This window comes from Triticum aestivum, chromosome 4D, assembly GCF_018294505.1.
Source record: "Triticum aestivum cultivar Chinese Spring chromosome 4D, IWGSC CS RefSeq v2.1, whole genome shotgun sequence".
Classification (NCBI taxonomy): Eukaryota; Viridiplantae; Streptophyta; class Magnoliopsida; order Poales; family Poaceae; genus Triticum; species Triticum aestivum.
Window position 1 is genome coordinate 205112699 of NC_057805.1, and position 19916 is coordinate 205132614.

The following is a 19916-nucleotide window of genomic DNA, read 5'->3' on the forward strand; positions in this document are numbered from 1 at the left end:
GTTGCTACACAAGTACAAAATGCAGCAGCAACCAAACTAGTCAATCAAAAATACAAAAATCAAACATACTTTTAAACTATGGTGCCAGATTCACGTTTACACAAAAGTTACCATGGCAATACAGATGCCATCGTTTATGAACACGGATAGAGATAAAATTGCCGTGATGGTGTTCGACTATTACAACGATTTCTAAAAAAATTGCCGTGATGATGTGTGAACTTAGTACTCATAGCAACTTAGTCCAATCACCAAAGCAAGACACTGCATATGATCTAGAGAGAAAAACAGAAGCAATCACAAAAAACGGTGATAGCATGCATACCACAGGAGCAGCCGCAGCTCCTGTTCGCTCGGCAGTGTGGGAATTGGAAGACGAAGCCGCCAACCTCTCTAGATCCTATCCGAGCAGAAAATCCTCTCCAGAACGCCCCTACGCGAGCACTAACAGCTCCTCCGGTGGAGGGCACTGGACCATTAACGACCGTCGGCTGTCGATGCAGGAAGCCACGCCAGACCCTGCGCTTCATGGTTGTGCGTGGCAAAAACGACGGAGATGGAGCTCCAGGATGGAATTCGCGATGTCGCCGGCCGCCGCGAGCAGCGCGCGGCTGCAACCCCACCATGGATGTCCCTTGTTGGATCGCCGCCGGAGCCGAAGGAGACTCCTCTCGCACGGCGACCAAGGGGATTGCCGCCGGAGCCGAAGGGGGCTCCTGTCGAAACGGCGACGATGGGGATCACCGCCGGCGCCGCAGATGCAGTGCATGAGCCCCTCCTCTCCTTGCATGGCGACGAAGGGGAACACCGCCAGCCATTACCCGGAGTTGCCGCAGACCGCCGTGACCCCCCAAGGCTACCGCTTGTCGCACCCAGCTCGGCTGCCTCTACCACTGGCGACAGGGCCAGCCATCGCCGGAGAACCGCCTGGGATGGATAGAGGAATGATTTGGCCACGGGTTGTGTGTGTGGGGAAGGAAGAGGATAAGGGAGGGGATAGCGACGGGAAAGAGAAGAAGGTGAGTGGTGTGTGTGGGTCGTTCACGACGATTTCTGTTTTCCCCGAACGATATTGCTCGCTGACGTGGCTCGGGTCCACTGCTTTAAGATCTGTAATCAAATCCAGCGGTGGAAAGGACGTTCGGACCCAAATTCTAAAATACTGTGCGTTCGGAAGTTATTGATTCCGTTTTTTTGTGCTTCAGTCTCCACTTCTCCCAAAACGAATCTGATCTTTTTTTAATTTTTCTCTCTCAAAGATGAAACACGCTCCAAGATGACCTAATATGATGGTGAAACCGACTAAGATGATGGTGGTGTGTGACAACGGCAGATGGATGGTGGTGATGGTGGCGAATGAAATAGATGGCAGCGAAAGATGTCAATGAAGTGGATGATGGTGTTGCAAATGCGGCGTGAACAAAACGTGCCCAGAACTCGAAACTCTAAAAGACTAGACTCTACAACCAGCAACTCGACACACGATGCAATAAAAAATTCAACAATGCAAAAACTAAGTGATAATAGCGAAAGGCTCAGACTGTCTGGGACACGGATGAACTAGTCTAATTTTGGACTCTCAATATGAAGAACAGATGCAACCTAGACTATGAAAAACTGGAAAATCTCACGGAGTAACCTGAAAACTGATACCACTTGATAGAGGCAAATGTGTCCCGTCTTTCGATGAGATGGTGGCTATCGTTTTTGGTGGAGTAGACTTTGATGATCCGACTACGAACGTGCGAGGACGTCGCGCCTTAGCAATTGCTAAACCAACTCCGAGAGGTTATTGACCATGCCGGAGCACGATCAACCTGACCACGAAGGTCAATTTCCTACAAGCAAACGAAGAACAAGCAAGAAACAGAAATTGCAATCTGGATATTGCGAATATAAGAGGAAAGCTTTATTAATGAAGGTGGGGTTCTATGACGTCTTGGTCTGGTCGTTGAACACAAACGAAGTACACGAATTTTTGCTATGGCGAACTTTTAACCTAAACAAAATCCAAGTCTAAACGATGCCTTAAGGGCTATATTTATAGAGGAAAAGAGAGGGGATTTCGTCCATCCTTGGCAAGGTGGGACTAAAATACCTCCCAGTTTGTTTCCCCTACAATATGGACTCTAAAAACAGCCTATGAAGTAGTATTTTGAAATTACATGGGCCTAGCCCAAAAATAAAGGGGCGCAACACCAATAATAAGCTATGGACGAAATTTATGAAAGACATGTTGTATATTTCGTCCATCTTCTTGTATGTCATCATGGTGGCTTCAAAGTGCGGAAATCTCCTTCATAAAGTTCGTTCTTATTCCCTTCACGCGCGCCTTCATCATAGTGCTTGATCATGCTCCAGTATTTATTCTTCTTGTCCATCCTAGGTGCTTCAACTGTAACCAACACAAATATATCTAAGTTAGGTAGCATCACATTCTCATGAACATTAGAAATATTACCAAGAAACGAAAGTACCTGATAATTTAACTGGCATGCGCGAGCTCTAGTAATTGGTCCAATAGGTATAGTAGCAGGGATTGTGGGTGTAACTGTGCTAGCCATGTCCTCATCACTACGGAGGTTTTTACTTAACATGGGTGGCAGCATAACCTCCAGATAGGTCCATCTCACCTTTCGACATAGGCACCGTGTCGGTCTATAGGACTCTACTATTGCCGATTTGTCAGTTTTCTTCCGGTTGTCGGACTTTTGGTGTTCGGCTGTATGCATCCTAGTTATGCATAGGCCGGGTGTTGCTCATAATGCCTTGTATCCACGTGATGCTACATTTTGGGTTAATATAATCACCCTTTATCGAAAAATGTGACAAACAAACCAAAAGCTGCTAGAGTGATATGGGCTTCTGCAGTGTGAGTTTTGCATGAAACAAATCCAAACATTCCCGAAATGGCGGTTTGGTCCACATCCGACAATGCTATCCGTATGATCACATCTAACGACCCTGGTGCCCCTCTTTGGTTTACATGTAACAAACAAAACAAAATCCGCTACTGTGATATGGGCTTCTGCAGTGTGAGTTTTGCATAAGAAAAATACAAACATTCCCGAAATGGTGATTTGGTCCACATCTGGCAATGTTATTCGTATGATCACAAATCCAACGGCCCTGGTGCCCCCGGTATCATCTAAGGTGTAGTAGCACAAGATCTTTTCCCGCTTACACGAGGCTCAACCAAGCCCGTGCGGTGCAAAAATTGGGCGTTTGGTAGGCCGAGTTGCATGTGTTTCCTCGCCAACGAAGCTTAAAGCATTCCCGGGCCAGGCTGAGGGAGAATGTTCGAATCAACCATTTTTCTCGAGCCAGACTTGCTCAAGCCACACACACCTCTCACCGGGAGGCGATGGGACGTCTCATAACTTTTCCCCTCGTTCCTAAAAAACTTTCTCCCCTCACTCCCGTCACCATCCACTGCCCATTCATACCACACTCCCTCTCTCTCACTACCCCAACGGTTCCTCCGATGGCCTACCCATAGTGCGCCACCCCATTCCCATCCTCGTTGGCAGCAACCCAACCCAGGACCGACGGGTGGCCGACTTGACCCGACAGGGCATCTGTAAAGTCCCAAAGTCCCCCCCCCTAATTAAAAATTGATTTATTTAAGAAAATGATTAATTTGAATATTTTATTTCACCATTTTGTTAAATAGTGAATAAGTAAACCTTCTCTCTTGGGTTGTTTTTGATAAAGACACGACCTCATTGTGATATTTAGGAGGTACCAAAATTATGTCACGATGTTTGCACAATCCTGGATGTAATGCAAACCCCTCCATTTATTAGATGAATGGAGATATTTTCTAAGTATATGTCAGACAGTCTTTGATATAGTTTTTTTGAACACAGTACAGACGCAAGCGCTCATATATACATGCATACACTCACCCCTATGAAAACACACACACACACACATCCGACCCCTATGAGCACCTCTGAGAGACTGAGCCGGCATATCATCTTGAGATTTTACGAAGTCACCGTAGGCACCTCGTAGTCGACGGGAACATCTCCTCCCACTGAACACGAATCGCCAAAATTCCAAAAATAAATTAAGGATAAATGCGAGCACCCAGACTTGAACCCTGGTGGGCTGGGGATACCACTGTCCACCTAAACATCCAACATAGGTCGGTTCACGATCTTCCATATAGTTGAGATGATTTGTGTGGTCTCAATTTTTTTAGTGAGGCTATTTTTCAAATTTCATCTGAAACGGAGTCCGTTTGCTACCTGAACCTTTAAATATGTAAGGTGTATTAGTCGGTGTAAATAATAAATGTTTGCGAATGAAACTTGTGGTTGGGCCAAAGCTACCTAATGCACAACCTAAAACCCACCTAAAGATTTAGCCTACTAATGCAAACCCTAGCCTTTCTCTATTGTGTGACGTTCGATCGAAATTGGATGGCCCAAAACAGCTCCCAAACCCCTCTCTTTTGCGCCTATCTATAAAAGGAAAGGCTTCCTTGCCTAAAATGAAGAAACCCTAGCATTCCCTTGACTTCCATGGGCAACCAACCAGCCATCCACCACCTTTCCTCTGATCCCTCCTCAGCCATCCATCCATCCCGATTGTCCATGCCAGATCGGACGACCACCATGTTAAGCCATGGAAACACACTAATCGTGTTTGATGATTTTCTTGCTTGTGCTCTGCAATTTATTTGTTGTGTTTCTGATGTATTTGGCATTACTGCTAGCCTGCCACAACTTGGTGACACACACAGTCTTCCTTGCTGGTTTTAGATGAGGTTAGTAATTTGTGTTTTCCCAATAGGTCACCTTTTCTTGGTATACATTGTTATCGAAGTTGAACTTTGATTCCATCAAAGTATAATAGTGGTGAGTTTTTTTTGTAAGTTAATTTCCTTATCACTAACGGAGGATATGAACTAGAGTTTCAAAGAAGGATACTTAAGACACAATTTCTCATTTGTAGGCATTGTGCCGTTTACATTGCATCCTCCATTATTATGTATTGACATATCTGTTTATCATTTGTTAGTGTTTTAACTCCAATTATCTCAACATTCCTGGTATGTTGCTAATTGGTTCTTGTTACTCTACATAATGATGACTTTGGATCCACATTTTTTGCTTCATCAATTCAAGTAAAATCTCAATACTTCATATAGATATTACTCCACTTAACCATTCCATAACATGCAACAACATTGAAATTATACACGTACGATGCGAGACATTTATGTTTATTTTAATGGTTCTTTCCCTCTTTTTAGGAAACACAGTAAACCAGTTGTCAAGATTTAGATGCAATACCGTTACTGTTTAGGCTTTGGTTTCCTTGCACAAGTTTTTGCTAACATAAATTATGACAGGCTCCAAGCTACGATCTAAGAAATATTCAGAGTTGGGACTAAATTTCACATCGATTAGCTCACTTCCAGAGGAATGATTTTTGGATCTGGGACTATGAAAGCTAGGGTTCTTCGCCAGCTGGAACACAACGGCCTTGGGGACAACCCCTTACACAAGAGATGGATCCACTGATTCTAAAATGGGGCTTTAATAGTCAAATAAAGTAGCTAAAGCAAGTAAAGTCAAATAAAGTAAAGTGTTTCTTTGTCTGAAAGGCAACATCGATTGTGAAGCTCGCGATGACTGTTGGATTGAAGATTTGCGGCCCTCAGGAGCTACCCGTTGCGAATCGATATGAAGCCACGACAGCCACTGGATGCAGATCGGACATCCGTGGTTTCATCCGGTAATGACAATAGATGAGCTACAGGATAAGTGTTCATTTCTTTTAGTTTCATCAGTGTAGGGCCTGACAATTCCCCCTCCTTGACATCAGACCTGTCCTCACGGCTGGAATTGGGGGAAAATGCGTTAAATGAACCCTGAATCTTCCCATGTTGCATGCTCCACTGGTAGGTTGGCCCACTTGATGAGCCATTGGACTACAGGAACGCTGATGTTGCCCTGAGCTTGTGGAATCAGTTTTCTTTGCAACAGAGCTTTTGGTTGTACCAGAATGTGACCATTAGCATCTAGCAGGGGTAGATGGGGGTTAGGAATGGCCTAGGGCCCCAAGTATTTATTCAATTGACTGATGTGGAATGTGGGGTCATGAGGAAGCAATACTTTGTAGGATACCTGTGTTGGAAATATGCCCTAGAGGCAATAATAAATTGGTTATTATTATATTTCCTTGTTCACGATAATCGTTTATTATCCATGCTAGAATTGTATTGATAGGAAACTCAGATACATGTGTGGATACATAGACAACACCATGTCCCTAGTAAGCCTCTAGTTGACTAGCTCGTTGATCAATAGATGGTTACGGTTTCCTGACCATGGACATTGGATGTCGTTGATAACGGGATCACATCATTAGGAGAATGATGTGATGGACAAGACCCAATCCTAAGCCTAGCACAAGATCGTGTAGTTCGTTTGCTCAGAGCTTTTCTAATGTCAAGTATCAGTTCCTTAGACCATGAGATTGTGCAACTCCCGGATACCGTAGGAATGCTTTGGGTGTACCAAACGTCACAACGTAACTGGGTGGCTATAAAGGTGCACTACAAGTATCTCCGAAAGTGTCTGTTGGGTTGGCACGAATCGAGACTGGGATTTGTCACTCCGTGTAAACGGAGAGGTATCTCTGGGCCCACTCGGTAGGACATCATCATAATGTGCACAATGTGACCAAGGAGTTGATCACGGGATGATGTGTTACGGAACGAGTAAAGAGACTTGCCGGTAACGAGATTGAACAAGGTATCGGGATACCGACGATCGAATCTCGGGCAAGTAACATGCCGATAGACAAAGGGAATTGTATACGGGATTGATTGAATCCTCGACATCATGGTTCATCCGATGAGATCATCGAGGAGCATGTGGGAGCCAACATGGGTATCCAGATCCCACCGTTGGTTATTGACCGGAGAGTCGTCTCGGTCATGTCTGCATGTCTCCCGAACCCGTAGGGTCTACACACTTAAGGTTCGGTGACGCTAGGGTTGTAGAGATATTAGTATGCGGTAACCCAAAAGTTGTTCGGAGTCCCGGATGAGATCCCGAACGTCATGAGGAGTTCCGGAATGGTCCGGAGGAAAGATTTATATATGGGAAGTCTTATTTTGGTCGCCAGAAAAGTTTCGCACTTTATCGGTATTGTACCGGGAGTGCCGAAAGGGGTCCGGGGGTCCACCAAGGGGTCCACCAGCCCCGGGGGGGCCACATGGGCTGTGGGGGGTGCGCCTTGGCCTATATGGGCCAAGGGAACCAGCCCCAAGAGGCCCATGCGCCAAGAGATAAGATAAAGGGAGAGTCCTAAAGGGGGAAGGCACCTCCGAGGTGCCTTGGGGAGGATGGACTCCTCCCTGGCCGCACCCTTCCTTGGAGGAAGGGCCAAGGCTGTGCCCCCTCTCCCTTGGCCCTATATATTGGGGGGGGGAGGGAGGGCAGCAGAAATCTAAGCCCTGGCGCCTCCCTCTCCCTCCCGTGACACATCTCCCTCCTCCCGCAGCGCTTGGCGAAGCCCTGTTGGAATCCCGCTACTTCCACCACCACGCCGTCGTGCTGCTGGATCTCCATCAACCTCTCCTCCCCCCTTGCTGGATCAAGAAGGAGGAGACGTCGCTACTCCGTACGTATGTTGAACGCGGAGGTGCCGTCCGTTCGGCGCTAGGATCATCGGTGATTTGGATCATGACGAGTACGACTCCATCAACCCCGTTCTCTTGAACGCTTCCGCTCGCGATCTACAAGGGTATGTAGATGCACTCCCCTTCCCCTCGTTGCTAGATTACTCCATAGATTGATCTTGGTGATGCGTAGAAAATTTTGAATTTCTGCTACGTTCCCCAACAGTGGCATCATGAGCTAGGTCTATGCGTAGTTTCTATGCACGAGTAGAACACAAAGTAGTTGTGGGCGTAGATGTTGCCAATTCTTCTTGCCGCTACTAGTCTTATCTTGTTTCGGCGGCATTGTGGGATGAAGCGGCCCGGACCGACCTTACACGTACGCTTACGTGAGACAGGTTCCACCGACTGACATGCACTAGTTGCATAAGGTGGCTAGCGGGTGTCTGTCTCTCCCACTTTAGTCGGAACGGATTCGATGAAAAGGGTCCTTATGAAGGGTAAATAGAAATTGGCATATCATGTTGTGGTTTTACGTAGGTAAGAAACGTTCTTGCTAGAAACCTATACAAGCCACGTAAAAACTTGCAACAACAATTAGAGGACGTCTAACTTGTTTTTGCAGCATGTGCTATGTGATGTGATATGGCCAGAAGATGTGATGTATGAGATTGATCATATTCTTGTAATAGGAATCACGACTTGCATGTCGATGAGTATGACAACCGGCAGGAGCCATAGGAGTTGTCTTTATTTTTTGTATGACCTGCGTGTCATTGAATAACGCCATGTAAATTACTTTACTTTATTGCTAAGCGCGTTAGCCATAGAAGTAGAAGTAATCGTTGGCGTGACAACTTCATGAAGACACAATGATGGAGATCTTGATGATGGAGATCATGGTGTCATGCCGGTGACAAAGATGATCATGGTGCCCCGAAGATGGAGATCAAAGGAGCAAAATGATATTGGCCATATCATGTCACTATTTGATTGCATGTGATGTTTATCATGTTTTGCATCTTATTTGCTTAGAACGACGGTAGCATAAATAAGATGATCCCTCACTAAAATTTCAAGAGACGTGTTCCCCCTAACTGTGCACCGTTGCGAAGGTTCGTTGTTTCGAAGCACCACGTGATGATCGGGTGTGATATATTCTAACGTTCGAATACAACGGGTGTTGACGAGCCTAGCATGTACAGACATGGCCTCGGAACACATGCGAAACACTTAGGTTGACTTGACGAGCCTAGCATGTACAGACATGGCCTCGGAACACAAGAGATCGAAAGGTCGAACATGAGTCGTATAGTAGATGCGATCAACAGGAGATGTTCACCGATGATGACTAGTCCGTCTCACGTGATGATCGGACACGACCTAGTTTGACTCGGATCATGTATCACTTAGATGAGTAGAGGGATGTCTATCTGAGTGGGAGTTCACTAATCAGATGAACTTCATTATCATGAACATAGTCAAAAGGTCTTTGCAAATTATGTCATACGCTTTAGTTCTACTGTTTAAGATATGTTCCTAGAGAAAATTTAGTTGAAAGTTGGTAGTAGCAATTATGCGGACTGGGTCCGTAAACTGAGGACTGTCCTCATTGCTGCACAGAAGGCTTATGTCCTTAATGCACCGCTCGGTGTGCTGAACCTCAGCGTCGTCTGTAGATGTTGCAGAACATCTGACATACACGTTTTGATAACTACGTGATAGTTCAGTGCGTAATGCTAACGGTTTAGAATTGTGGCACCAAAGACGGTTTTTGAAACGTCGCAGAACATATGAGATGTTCCGAAGACTGAAATTGGGATTTCAGACTAGTGCCCGCGTCAAGAGGTATGAGACCTCTGACAAGTTTCTTAAGCCTGAAGACTAAGGGAGAAAAGCTCAATCGTTGAGCATGTATTCAGATTGTCTGAGTACTACAATCGCTTGAATCAAGTGGGAGTTAATCTCCCAGATGAGATAGTGATGGTTCTCCATAGTCACTGCCACCAAGCTAGTAGAGCTTCGTGATGAACTATAACATATCAGGGACAGTTATGATGATCCTTGAGCAACTCATGATGTTTGACACCGCGAAAGTAGAAATCAAGAAGGAGCATCAATTGTTGATGGTTAGTAAAACCACTAGTTTCTAGAAGGGCAAGGACAAAAAGGGATACTTCATGAAACAGCAAGTCGTTTGCTGCTCTAGTGAAGAATCCCAAGGTTGAACCCAAACCCGAGACGAAGTGCTTCTGTAATGAGGGGAACGGTCACTGAAGCAGTACTACCCTAGATACTTGGTAGATGAGAAGGCAGGCAAGGTCGACAGAAGTATATTGGATATACATTATATGAATGTGTACTTTACTAGTACTCCTAGCAGCACCAGGGTATTAGATACCGGTTCGGTTGCTAAGTGTTAGTAACTCGAAATGAAAGCTGCGGAATAAACGGAGACTAGCCAAAGGTGAGATGACGATATGTGTTGGAAGTGTTTCCAAGGTTGATTTGATCAAGCATCGCATGCTCCCTCTACCATCGAGATTGGTGTTAAACCTAAATAATTGTTATTTGGTGTTTGCGTTGAGCATAAACATGATTGGATTATGTTTATCGCAATACGGTTATTCATTTAAGGAGAATAATGGTTACTCTGTTTATTTGAATAATATCTTCAATGGACTTGCACCTAAAATGAATCTCGATCGCAGTGATACACATGTTCATGCCAAAAGATATAAGATAGTAATGATAGTACCACATACTTGTGGCACTGCCACATGAGTCATATTGGTATAGAACGCATGAAGAAGCTCCATGTAGATGGATCTTTGGACTCACTCATTTTTGAAAAGATTGAGACATGCGAACCATGTCTATTGGTATATATGCATGAAGAAACTCCATGCAGATGGATCGTTTGGACTCACTTGATTTTGAATCACTTGAGACATGCAAATCATACCACATGGGCAAGATGACTGAAAGGCCTCGTTTTCAGTAAGATGGAACAAGAGAGCAACTTGTTGGAAGTAATACATTTGATGTGTGCAGTCCAATGAGTGCTGAGGCATGAAGTGGATATCGTTATGTTCTTACTTCATAGATGATTTGAGTAGATGCTGAGTGTATTTACTTGATGAAACACAAGTCTGAATTATTGAAAGGTTCAAGTAATTTCAGAGTGAAGTTGAAGATCGTCGTGACAAGAGGATAAAATGTCTATGATATGATCATAGAGATATCTGAGTTACGAGTTTGGCACACAATTAAGACATTGTGGAAAGTGTTTCACAATTAATACCGCCTGGAACACCACAGTGTGATGGTGTGTCCGAACATCATAACTGCACCCTATTGGATATGGTGCATCCATGATGTCTCTTATCGAATTACCACTATCGTTTATGGGTTAGGCATTAGAGACAACCGCATTCACTTTAAATAGGGCACCACGCAATTCCGTTGAGACGACACCGTTTAGAGAAACCTAAGTTGTCGTTTCTTAAAAGTTTGGGGCTGCGACGCTTATGTGAAAAAGTTTCAGGCTGATAAGCTCGAACCCAAAGCGGATAAATGCATCTTCATAGAATACCCAAAATAGCTGGGTATACCTCCTATTTCAGATCTGGAAGCAAAAGTAATTGCTTCTAGAAACGAGTCCTTTCTCGAGGAAAAGTTTCTCTCGAAAGAATTGAGTGGGAGGATGGTGGAGACTTGATGAGGTTATTGAACCGTCACTTCAACTAGTGTGTAGCAGGGCACAGGAAGTTGTTCCTGTGGCACCTACACCAATTGAAGTGGAAGCTTATGATAGTGATCATGAAACTTCGGATCAAGTCACTACCAAACCTCGTAGGACGACGAGGATGCGTACTACTTCAGAGTAATGCGTGATCCTGTCTTGGAAGTCATGTTGCTAGACAACAATGAACCTACGAGCTATGGAGAAGCGATGGTGGGCCCATATTCCGACAAATGGTTAGAAGCCATGAAATCCGAGATAAATAGATCTTTGAGAAGAAGACGACGTGGACGGTAATGTTACTGTCTATGAAGCTCGACTTGTGGCAAAGAGTATTTCCACAAGTTCAAGGAGTTGACTACGATGAGATTTTCTCATCCGTAGCGATGCTTAAGTCCGTCGGAATCATGTTAGCATTAGCTGCATTTATGAAATCTGGCAGATGGATGTCAAAACAAGTTTCCTTACCAGTTTTCGTAAGGAAAGGTTGTATGTGATACAATCAGAAAGGTTTTGTCGATCCTAAGGATGCTAAAAGGTATGCTAGCTCCAGCGATCCTTCCATGGACTAGAGCAAGCATCTCGGAGTCAGAATATACGCTTTGATGGAGTGATCAAAGTTTTTGGGTTTATACAAAGTTTGTTAGAAACTTGTATTTACAATAAAGTGAGTGGGAGCGCTACAACATTTCTGATAAGTATATGTGAATGACATATTGTTGATCCGAAATGATGTAAATTTTTTGGAAAGCATAAAGGGTTGTTTGAAAGGAGTTTTTCAAAGGAAGACCTGGATAAAGCTGCTTACGTATTGGGCATCGAGATCTATAGAGATAGATCAAGACGCCTGATGATACTTTCAATGAACGCACACCTTGACATGATTTTGAAAGAGTTCAAAATAGATCAGCAAAGGAGTTCTTGGCTGTGTTACAAGGTGTGAGTATTGAGTAAGACTCAAGACCTGACCACAGCAGAAGAGAGAGAAAGGACGAAGGTCGTCCCCTATGCTTCAGACGTAGGCTCTAAAGTATGCTATGCTGTGTACCGCACATGGAGTGTGCCTTGCCATGAGTTGGTTAAGGGGTACAATAGTGATCCGGGAATGGATCACATGACAGCGGTCGAACTTATCCTTAGTATCTAGTGGACTAAGGAATTTTCTCAATTATGGAGGTGAAAAGGAGTTCGTCGTAAAGGGTTACGTCGATGCGAACTTTGACACTAATCCGGATGACTCTGAGTAGTAAACCGGATTCGTATAGTAGAGCAATTATTTGAAATGGCTCCAAGTAGCGCGTGGTAGCATCCACAAGATGACATAGATATTCGTAAAGCACACACGGATCTGAAAGGTTCAGACCCGTTGACTAAATAACCTCTCTCACAAGCATAACATGATCAAACCAGAACTCATTGAGTGTTAATCACATAGTGATGTGAACTAGATTGTTGACTCTAGTAAACTCTTTGGATGTTGGTCACATGGTGATGTGACCTATGAGTGTTAATCACATGGTGATGTGGACTAGATTATTGACTCTAGTGCAAGTGGGAGACTGTTGGAAATATGCCCTAGAGGCAATAATAAATTGGTTATTATTATATTTCCTTGTTCACGATAATCGTTTATTATCCATGCTAGAATTGTATTGATAGGAAACTCAGATACATGTGTGGATACATAGACAACACCATGTCCCTAGTAAGCCTCTAGTTGACTAGCTCGTTGATCAATAGATGGTTACGGTTTCCTGACCATGGACATTGGATGTCGTTGATAACGGGATCACATCATTAGGAGAATGATGTGATGGACAAGACCCAATCCTAAGCCTAGCACAAGATCGTGTACTTCGTTTGCTTAGAGCTTTTCTAATGTCAAGTATCAGTTCCTTAGACCATGAGATTGTGCAACTCCCGGATACCGTAGGAATGCTTTGGGTGTACCAAATGTCACAACGTAACTGGGTGGCTATAAAGGTGCACTACAGGTATCTCCGAAAGTGTCTGTTGGGTTGGCACGAATCGAGACTGGGATTTGTCACTCCGTGTAAACAGAGAGGTATCTCTGGGCCCACTGGTAGGACATCATCATAATGTGCACAATGTGACCAAGGAGTTGATCACGGGATGATGTGTTACGGAACGAGTAAAGAGACTTGCCGGTAACGAGATTGAACAAGGTATCGGGATACCGACGATCGAATCTCGGGCAAGTAACATGCCGATAGACAAAGGGAATTGTATACGGGATTGATTGAATCCTCGACATCATGGTTCATCCGATGAGATCATCGAGGAGCATGTGGGAGCCAACATGGGTATCCAGATCCCGCTGTTGGTTATTGACCAGAGAGTCGTCTCGGTCATGTCTGCATGTCTCCCGAACCCGTAGGGTCTACACACTTAAGGTTCGGTGACGCTAGGGTTGTAGAGATATTAGTATGCGGTAACCCGAAAGTTGTTCGGAGTCCCGGATGAGATCCCGGATGTCACGAGGAGTTCCGGAATGGTCCGGAGGTAAAGATTTATATATGGTAAGTCTTATTTTGGTCGCCGGAAAAGTTTCGCACTTTATCGGTATTGTACCGGGAGTGCCGAAAGGGGTCCGGGGGTCCACCAAGGGGTCCACCAGCCCCGGGGGGGCCACATGGGCTGTGGGGGGTGCGCCTTGGCCTATATGGGCCAAGGGAACCAGACCCAAGAGGCCCATGCGCCAAGAGATAAGATAAAGGGAGAGTCCTAAAGGGGGAAGGCACCTCCGAGGTGCCTTGGGGAGGATGGACTCCTCCCTGGCCGCACCCTTCCTTGGAGGAAGGGCCAAGGCTGTGCCCCCTCTCCCTTGGCCCTATATATTGGGGGGGGGGGAGGAAGGGCAGCAGAAATCTAAGCCCTGGCGCCTCCCTCTCCCTCTCGTGACACATCTCCCTCCTCCCGCAGCGCTTGGCGAAGCCCTGTTGGAATCCCGCTACTTCCACCACCACGCCGTCGTGCTGCTGGATCTCCATCAACCTCTCCTCCCCCCTTGCTGGATCAAGAAGGAGGAGACGTCGCTACTCCGTACGTGTGTTGAACGCGGAGGTGCCGTCCGTTCGGCGCTAGGATCATCGGTGATTTGGATCATGACGAGTACGACTCCATCAACCCCGTTCTCTTGAACGCTTCCGCTCGCGATCTACAAGGGTATGTATATGCACTCCCCTTCCCCTCGTTGCTAGATTACTCCATAGATTGATCTTGGTGATGCGTAGAAAATTTTGAATTTCTGCTACGTTCCCCAACAACCTGCCCTACTCTTTGTAAGACCCTAAAGGGTCCATAATAGTTGGAATGCAGCTTGAGATGTCTATGAATACTGAGTGGAGTGTGTCTATATGGTTGTAATTTGATGTAAACCATATCTCCCACTCTTAGTTGTCTATCAGTCCTCTTTTTATCAGCAAAGTGCTTCATCCTCTCTTGTGCCTTGAGCAGATGTCTTTGTTTTGTTTTGCTATTGCAATAATGCTATCTTATTCCTCTAGAGTGTTGATGCGGAGCATCCTACGGTCCTCCCCATGGACCAACCTCCGTCTCCCCAAGTGCCAAGTGGACCGATGACACGAGCATGTGCAAGAGCTCTTGAGACCGAGGTGAAATATCTCCTTAGTGACATTTCGTATGACCCACGTGAGACATGGCTACTACCTCAATCCGAAATGCTATGGTGCTTCGGTACCAAGAAGACCCTCTCGGAGATGCTCGTGATGATGGAAAAGTCCTCAAGTACATGGATGAAGGAGAACGATGAGAGGAACTGGAGAAAGGCTACAAGACCCGGACATCCGGTCCCTGATGACTCCACCTACAGCATCAACCCCATAGCAGAAAAGCTACAGGACCCAGAAATCCGACCCAGTCCCAGACATCCGGCCCCTGCCCGGAAATCTGGCCCCTGCCCGGAAATCCGGCCGAACCCTAGAACACCGAAGCCAAGGCCAGCCCGGATATCCGGCCCTTGTCTACGCACAGTAAACGGGCCGACAGCCCATGTACCTCTCCAACTCGCCCCAACTTGTGCTAGCACTATATATATAGACCTTTCCCCTCTTCATCTAGGGTTAGCAAAGGTTAGCTCATTGAGATAGAGCTTTGCTCATCCACTAACCCCTACTACCATGGAGATCAAGGCCTCCATGCGAGAAGATCCCCCAAGTGGATTCAAGACCCCTTCATGGGAAGGTCCTTCTAGGATTCGAGACCTCTCTTCTCTCGGATTGGGATGAACTAGCTACCATTTGTATCCTCCCCTGTTGACTTTGGATCATGTATCTCTTCGTGTGTATGTGGATTTAGCACATGTGTACTTGTGCCTTGTCTATTTGAGTGATTTCCCTCTTGTGTTCTTTGTCTTCCTTGTTTCCCCTCCAAATCATGAAAGATTGACACCATTAGGGTTCCACCCTACATCATCATGGATCAGTGCTTAGGTTGATCACGATTTTGGAGCCCCCCCGTCGTTTTCTAGCCTAATTTTGTTGTGTTTTGTCCCAATTTCTAAAATCCCCATAAAAATAGCCCTACCAATTGTTTTGTGATTTGTTGGTTTGATGATGTTTTGTTGGATTTGATCCATGATTTTGCCGTGTTACTGGTGGATCTAGCTGCCCTCCACCTTTCCCCAATTTCCATCCATGAAATTCCATGAATTTTGACCTATTTTTTTGATTTTCCTACTTGTTCATCAAGTTCATCCACGGATCCCACTGACCGGACATCTGGCCCACGTCCCCGGACATCCGTCCCGACGCCCGGACATCCGGCGCCTCACATCCAACATCTCCACCTTTGTCAATTTTCTCGCATTTTGACTGGGTTTCCGCCAACTTTTTCGCATACCACCACCGCTTTCCGCTACCACCGACAATTTTGACATGTTTTTTCATTTGAGATTTTGAGTTGCGATTCCGTTTCCTAACGCGTTTTGGCTACTTAGGGACAGTTCGTCAATGACATCACCACCGCTAATCTTCTCCACAAATTCGTCATCGACAACGACCACTTCTCCATTTTGACACCATCAACCGTAAGAAAGGATGGTAACCTCGACGCAATCATTGTATATTCTCCCTTGCCATTGCATTGTTAACCCCGAGCCCATTTTGCGTCACATTCCTATCTAGACTAGCCATTTGATTATTTGCCGGGCAAGGATACTTGTGCACATTAGTGATACTTGTTCCGCATAACTATCAATGCGTGCATATATCTTCTAATTATCTATTGTGTCATACACTATTCTTGCATATGCACAATTGCTATCTTGGTTTGAGCATTTCGCATAAGTAGCCATATAAAAAAAGAAATAATATGATGTAGGGTGGAACCCTAATGGCCGATCTTTCAATATTTGGAGGGGAATTCCTGAAGAACACGCTGAACACACAAGAGGAAGACACTCAAATCAACGAGATCCAACCACACATGTGCTAAATCCACATACACAAACGGGAACACAAGATCCAAAGTCAACAAGGAAGGATACACGGTAACTAGTTCATCCCAATCCGTGAGGAAAGAGGTCTTGAATCCACTAGGGGGATCTTCCCTCAAGAGGGGTCTTGAATCCACTAGGGGGATCTTCCCTCAAGAGGGGTCTTGAATCCACTAGGGGTATCTTCTCCTAGGAGGTCTTGGTCACCACAGGAGTAGGGATAAGTGGCACAATGATAAACCTAAAACATGGGCGGCGTTGGAGTATATATATACTCTAGGGGTAGGTGGAGTTACATGGGCTTTGGCCCAAGTCATGCACGCAGGCAAGGGCCGGATGATCCGGATGGTGGTCCGGATGATCCAGGCTTCGGGGGTCTGGATGATCCGGGCGGCCATCCAGATCGTCCGAATGTGTCGTAGCAGCTTCGGGGGGTCCGGATGTCCGGACCTGGTCTGGATGTTCGGCTGGGTCCGGATGAGCCGGGAGAAGTCCCGGATGATCTGGTTTCATTGAGAGGGCTACTGTACTCTTAGTGCACGGAGTTCGGATTGTCCGGGAGAATGTCCGAATCATCCGGGACTTGGTCTAGATCGTCCGGGCAACCTCCGTTTTACTCGTTTTATCTTCCATCTTCACGTTCTTCTTGTCCCTTCGTTCGACCTTGCTCCTTAGCTTGTCCATGGATAGTTCCTAGGTACTTGAGTATGCAGTGTCTATGTATGAGGTAGTAGCCATGTCTCATGTGTTTTGAAAGGGAATTGCGAGAGGAGAGATGTCACCTTGGTCTCGAGAGCTCTTGCACCTGCATGTGTCATCGGTCCACTTGGCACTTGGGGAGATGAAGGTGGGTCCATGGGGATGACCTTGGGATGCCCCGCATCATCTCCCCCCTGGGAAAGATCCGACCTCGGATCAAAATCCTCATCACCATGGAAGGGAGATAGGTCTATGATGTTGAAGTTGTCACTCACGTTGTACTTGTCCTGTGGGATCTCGATCTTGTAGGCGTTGGTGTTGTATCGTGCTAGCACCATGAAGGGTCCGTTGGCTCGAGGTAGTAGCTTGGACTTGCGTTTGTTGGGGAATGGTCCTTGCGGAGGTGTAGCCACACAAGATCTCAAATGTTGAATATCATGGGTTGCTTGTTGACATTGAGCTTGGTCGCGAGTTGTTGTACTTGGCGCTCGATTGTTTTCCATGTATATTCATGCACCTTATTGAGATAGCTTGTGCGTGCACTCGCATCCATGTTGATGCGCTTTTGTAGAGGTAGCGGTAGAATGTCCAATGGGGACAATGGATTGAATCCATAGACGACCTCGAAGGGGGACTTGCCGTCAGTAGAGTGTCTTGGTCGATTGTAGGCATACTCGGCGATGGGCAATCATCCCTCCCACTCCTTGATGTTCTTCTTTATCAAGACTCGAAGAAGTGTAGATAGCGTCCGATTGGTGACCTCCGTTTGGCCGTCGGTTTGTGGATGGTATGACAAAGATAAGAGTAGCTTGATTCCGAGCATGGCGCGTAGTGTCTTCTAAAAGTAGCTAAGGAACTTGACGTCGCGGTCCGACACTATAGTCTTGGGCACTCCATGTAGACGCAAGATTTGCCTACAAAAGAGATTTGCAACATGTGAAGCATCGTCTATATTGTTGCATGGAATAAAGTGTTCCATCTTAGAGAAACGGTCCACAACAACAAATATCAAATCATTACCATTTTGAGTTCTAGGCAAACCAAGCACAAAGTCCAAACTAATATCTTCTCATGGGTGGTATGGAATAGGAAGTGGCATATAGAGACCATGGGGTTGAGCTTTGGACTTAGCGTTGCAACGTGTAGAGCAGCGGTTGGTGTAGCGAGAGACGCCGTGAAACATCTTGGGCCAAAAGTAATTCTTGGAGAGCGTAGCAAATGTCTTGTCGCGTCTAAAGTGACCCATAAGTCCTCCGTCATGGGCCTCTTGCAAAAGCAACAAACGAGGGGAAGACTCGGGTATGCAAAGTTTGTTAGCTCGCATTAGATAATCATCTTTGATGTAATATCTCTCCCAAGAAACTTGAGTCAAGCATTTTGCATAAGGATTTGCAAATGAAACATCATGCGCATACAAGTCTTTAATGTGCTCAAATCCTATGACATTGAATTCAAGTTGAGTTACAAGCATGCATTTGCGGGATAAAGCATCCGCCACAACATTTTCCTTACCTTTGATGTAATTGATCACATAAGGAGAAGACTCAATGAACTCACTCCATTTGGCATGTTGCTTATTCAACTTCGTTTGATCCTTAAGATATTTAAGCATTTCATGATCCGTATGAAGAACAAATTCATGAGGGCGAAGATAATGCTCCCAAACATGCAAGACTCTCACCAAAGCATACAACTCTTTGTCACATATGGGGTAGTTAAGTTGTGTCCCAGAAAGTTTTTCACTAAAGTAAGCACTGGGTCGCTTCTCTTGCATCAACACACCTCCTATGCCATTACCACTGGCGTCACAATGCACTTCAAAAGTCTTATCAAAATTAGTTAAGGCAAGTAATGGAGCATGTGTAAGCAAGTTCTTAAGCTCCTCAAATGTGGTAGCTTGAGAGGGTCCCCAAACAAAGGGTGCATTCTTCTTGCTCAAAGCATGTAATGGTGATGCAATAGTGCTAAAGTCCTTAAAGAATCGGCGATAGAATCTGGCTAACCCGAGAAAGTTGCGCACTTGTTGCAAGTTGGTTGGTTGTGGCCAAGTTTTAATAGCGTCAATTTTAGCTTCATCTACATGAACACCCTTAGAAGACACAACAAAACCCAAGAAAACAAGCTTGTTAACACCAAACGTGCATTTCTCCATATTAGCATAAAGGCGCTTGTTTCTAAGAGTTTGTAAAACGGCCCTAAGATGGGTGACATGATCTTCTAGAGATTTGCTAAATAGAAGTATGTCATCAAAGTAGACCACAACAAATATGCCAATGTATTTGCGAAGAACATAATGCATAACACACATGAAAGTGCTAGTTGCTTTGGATAAGCCCATAGGCATGACTAACCAC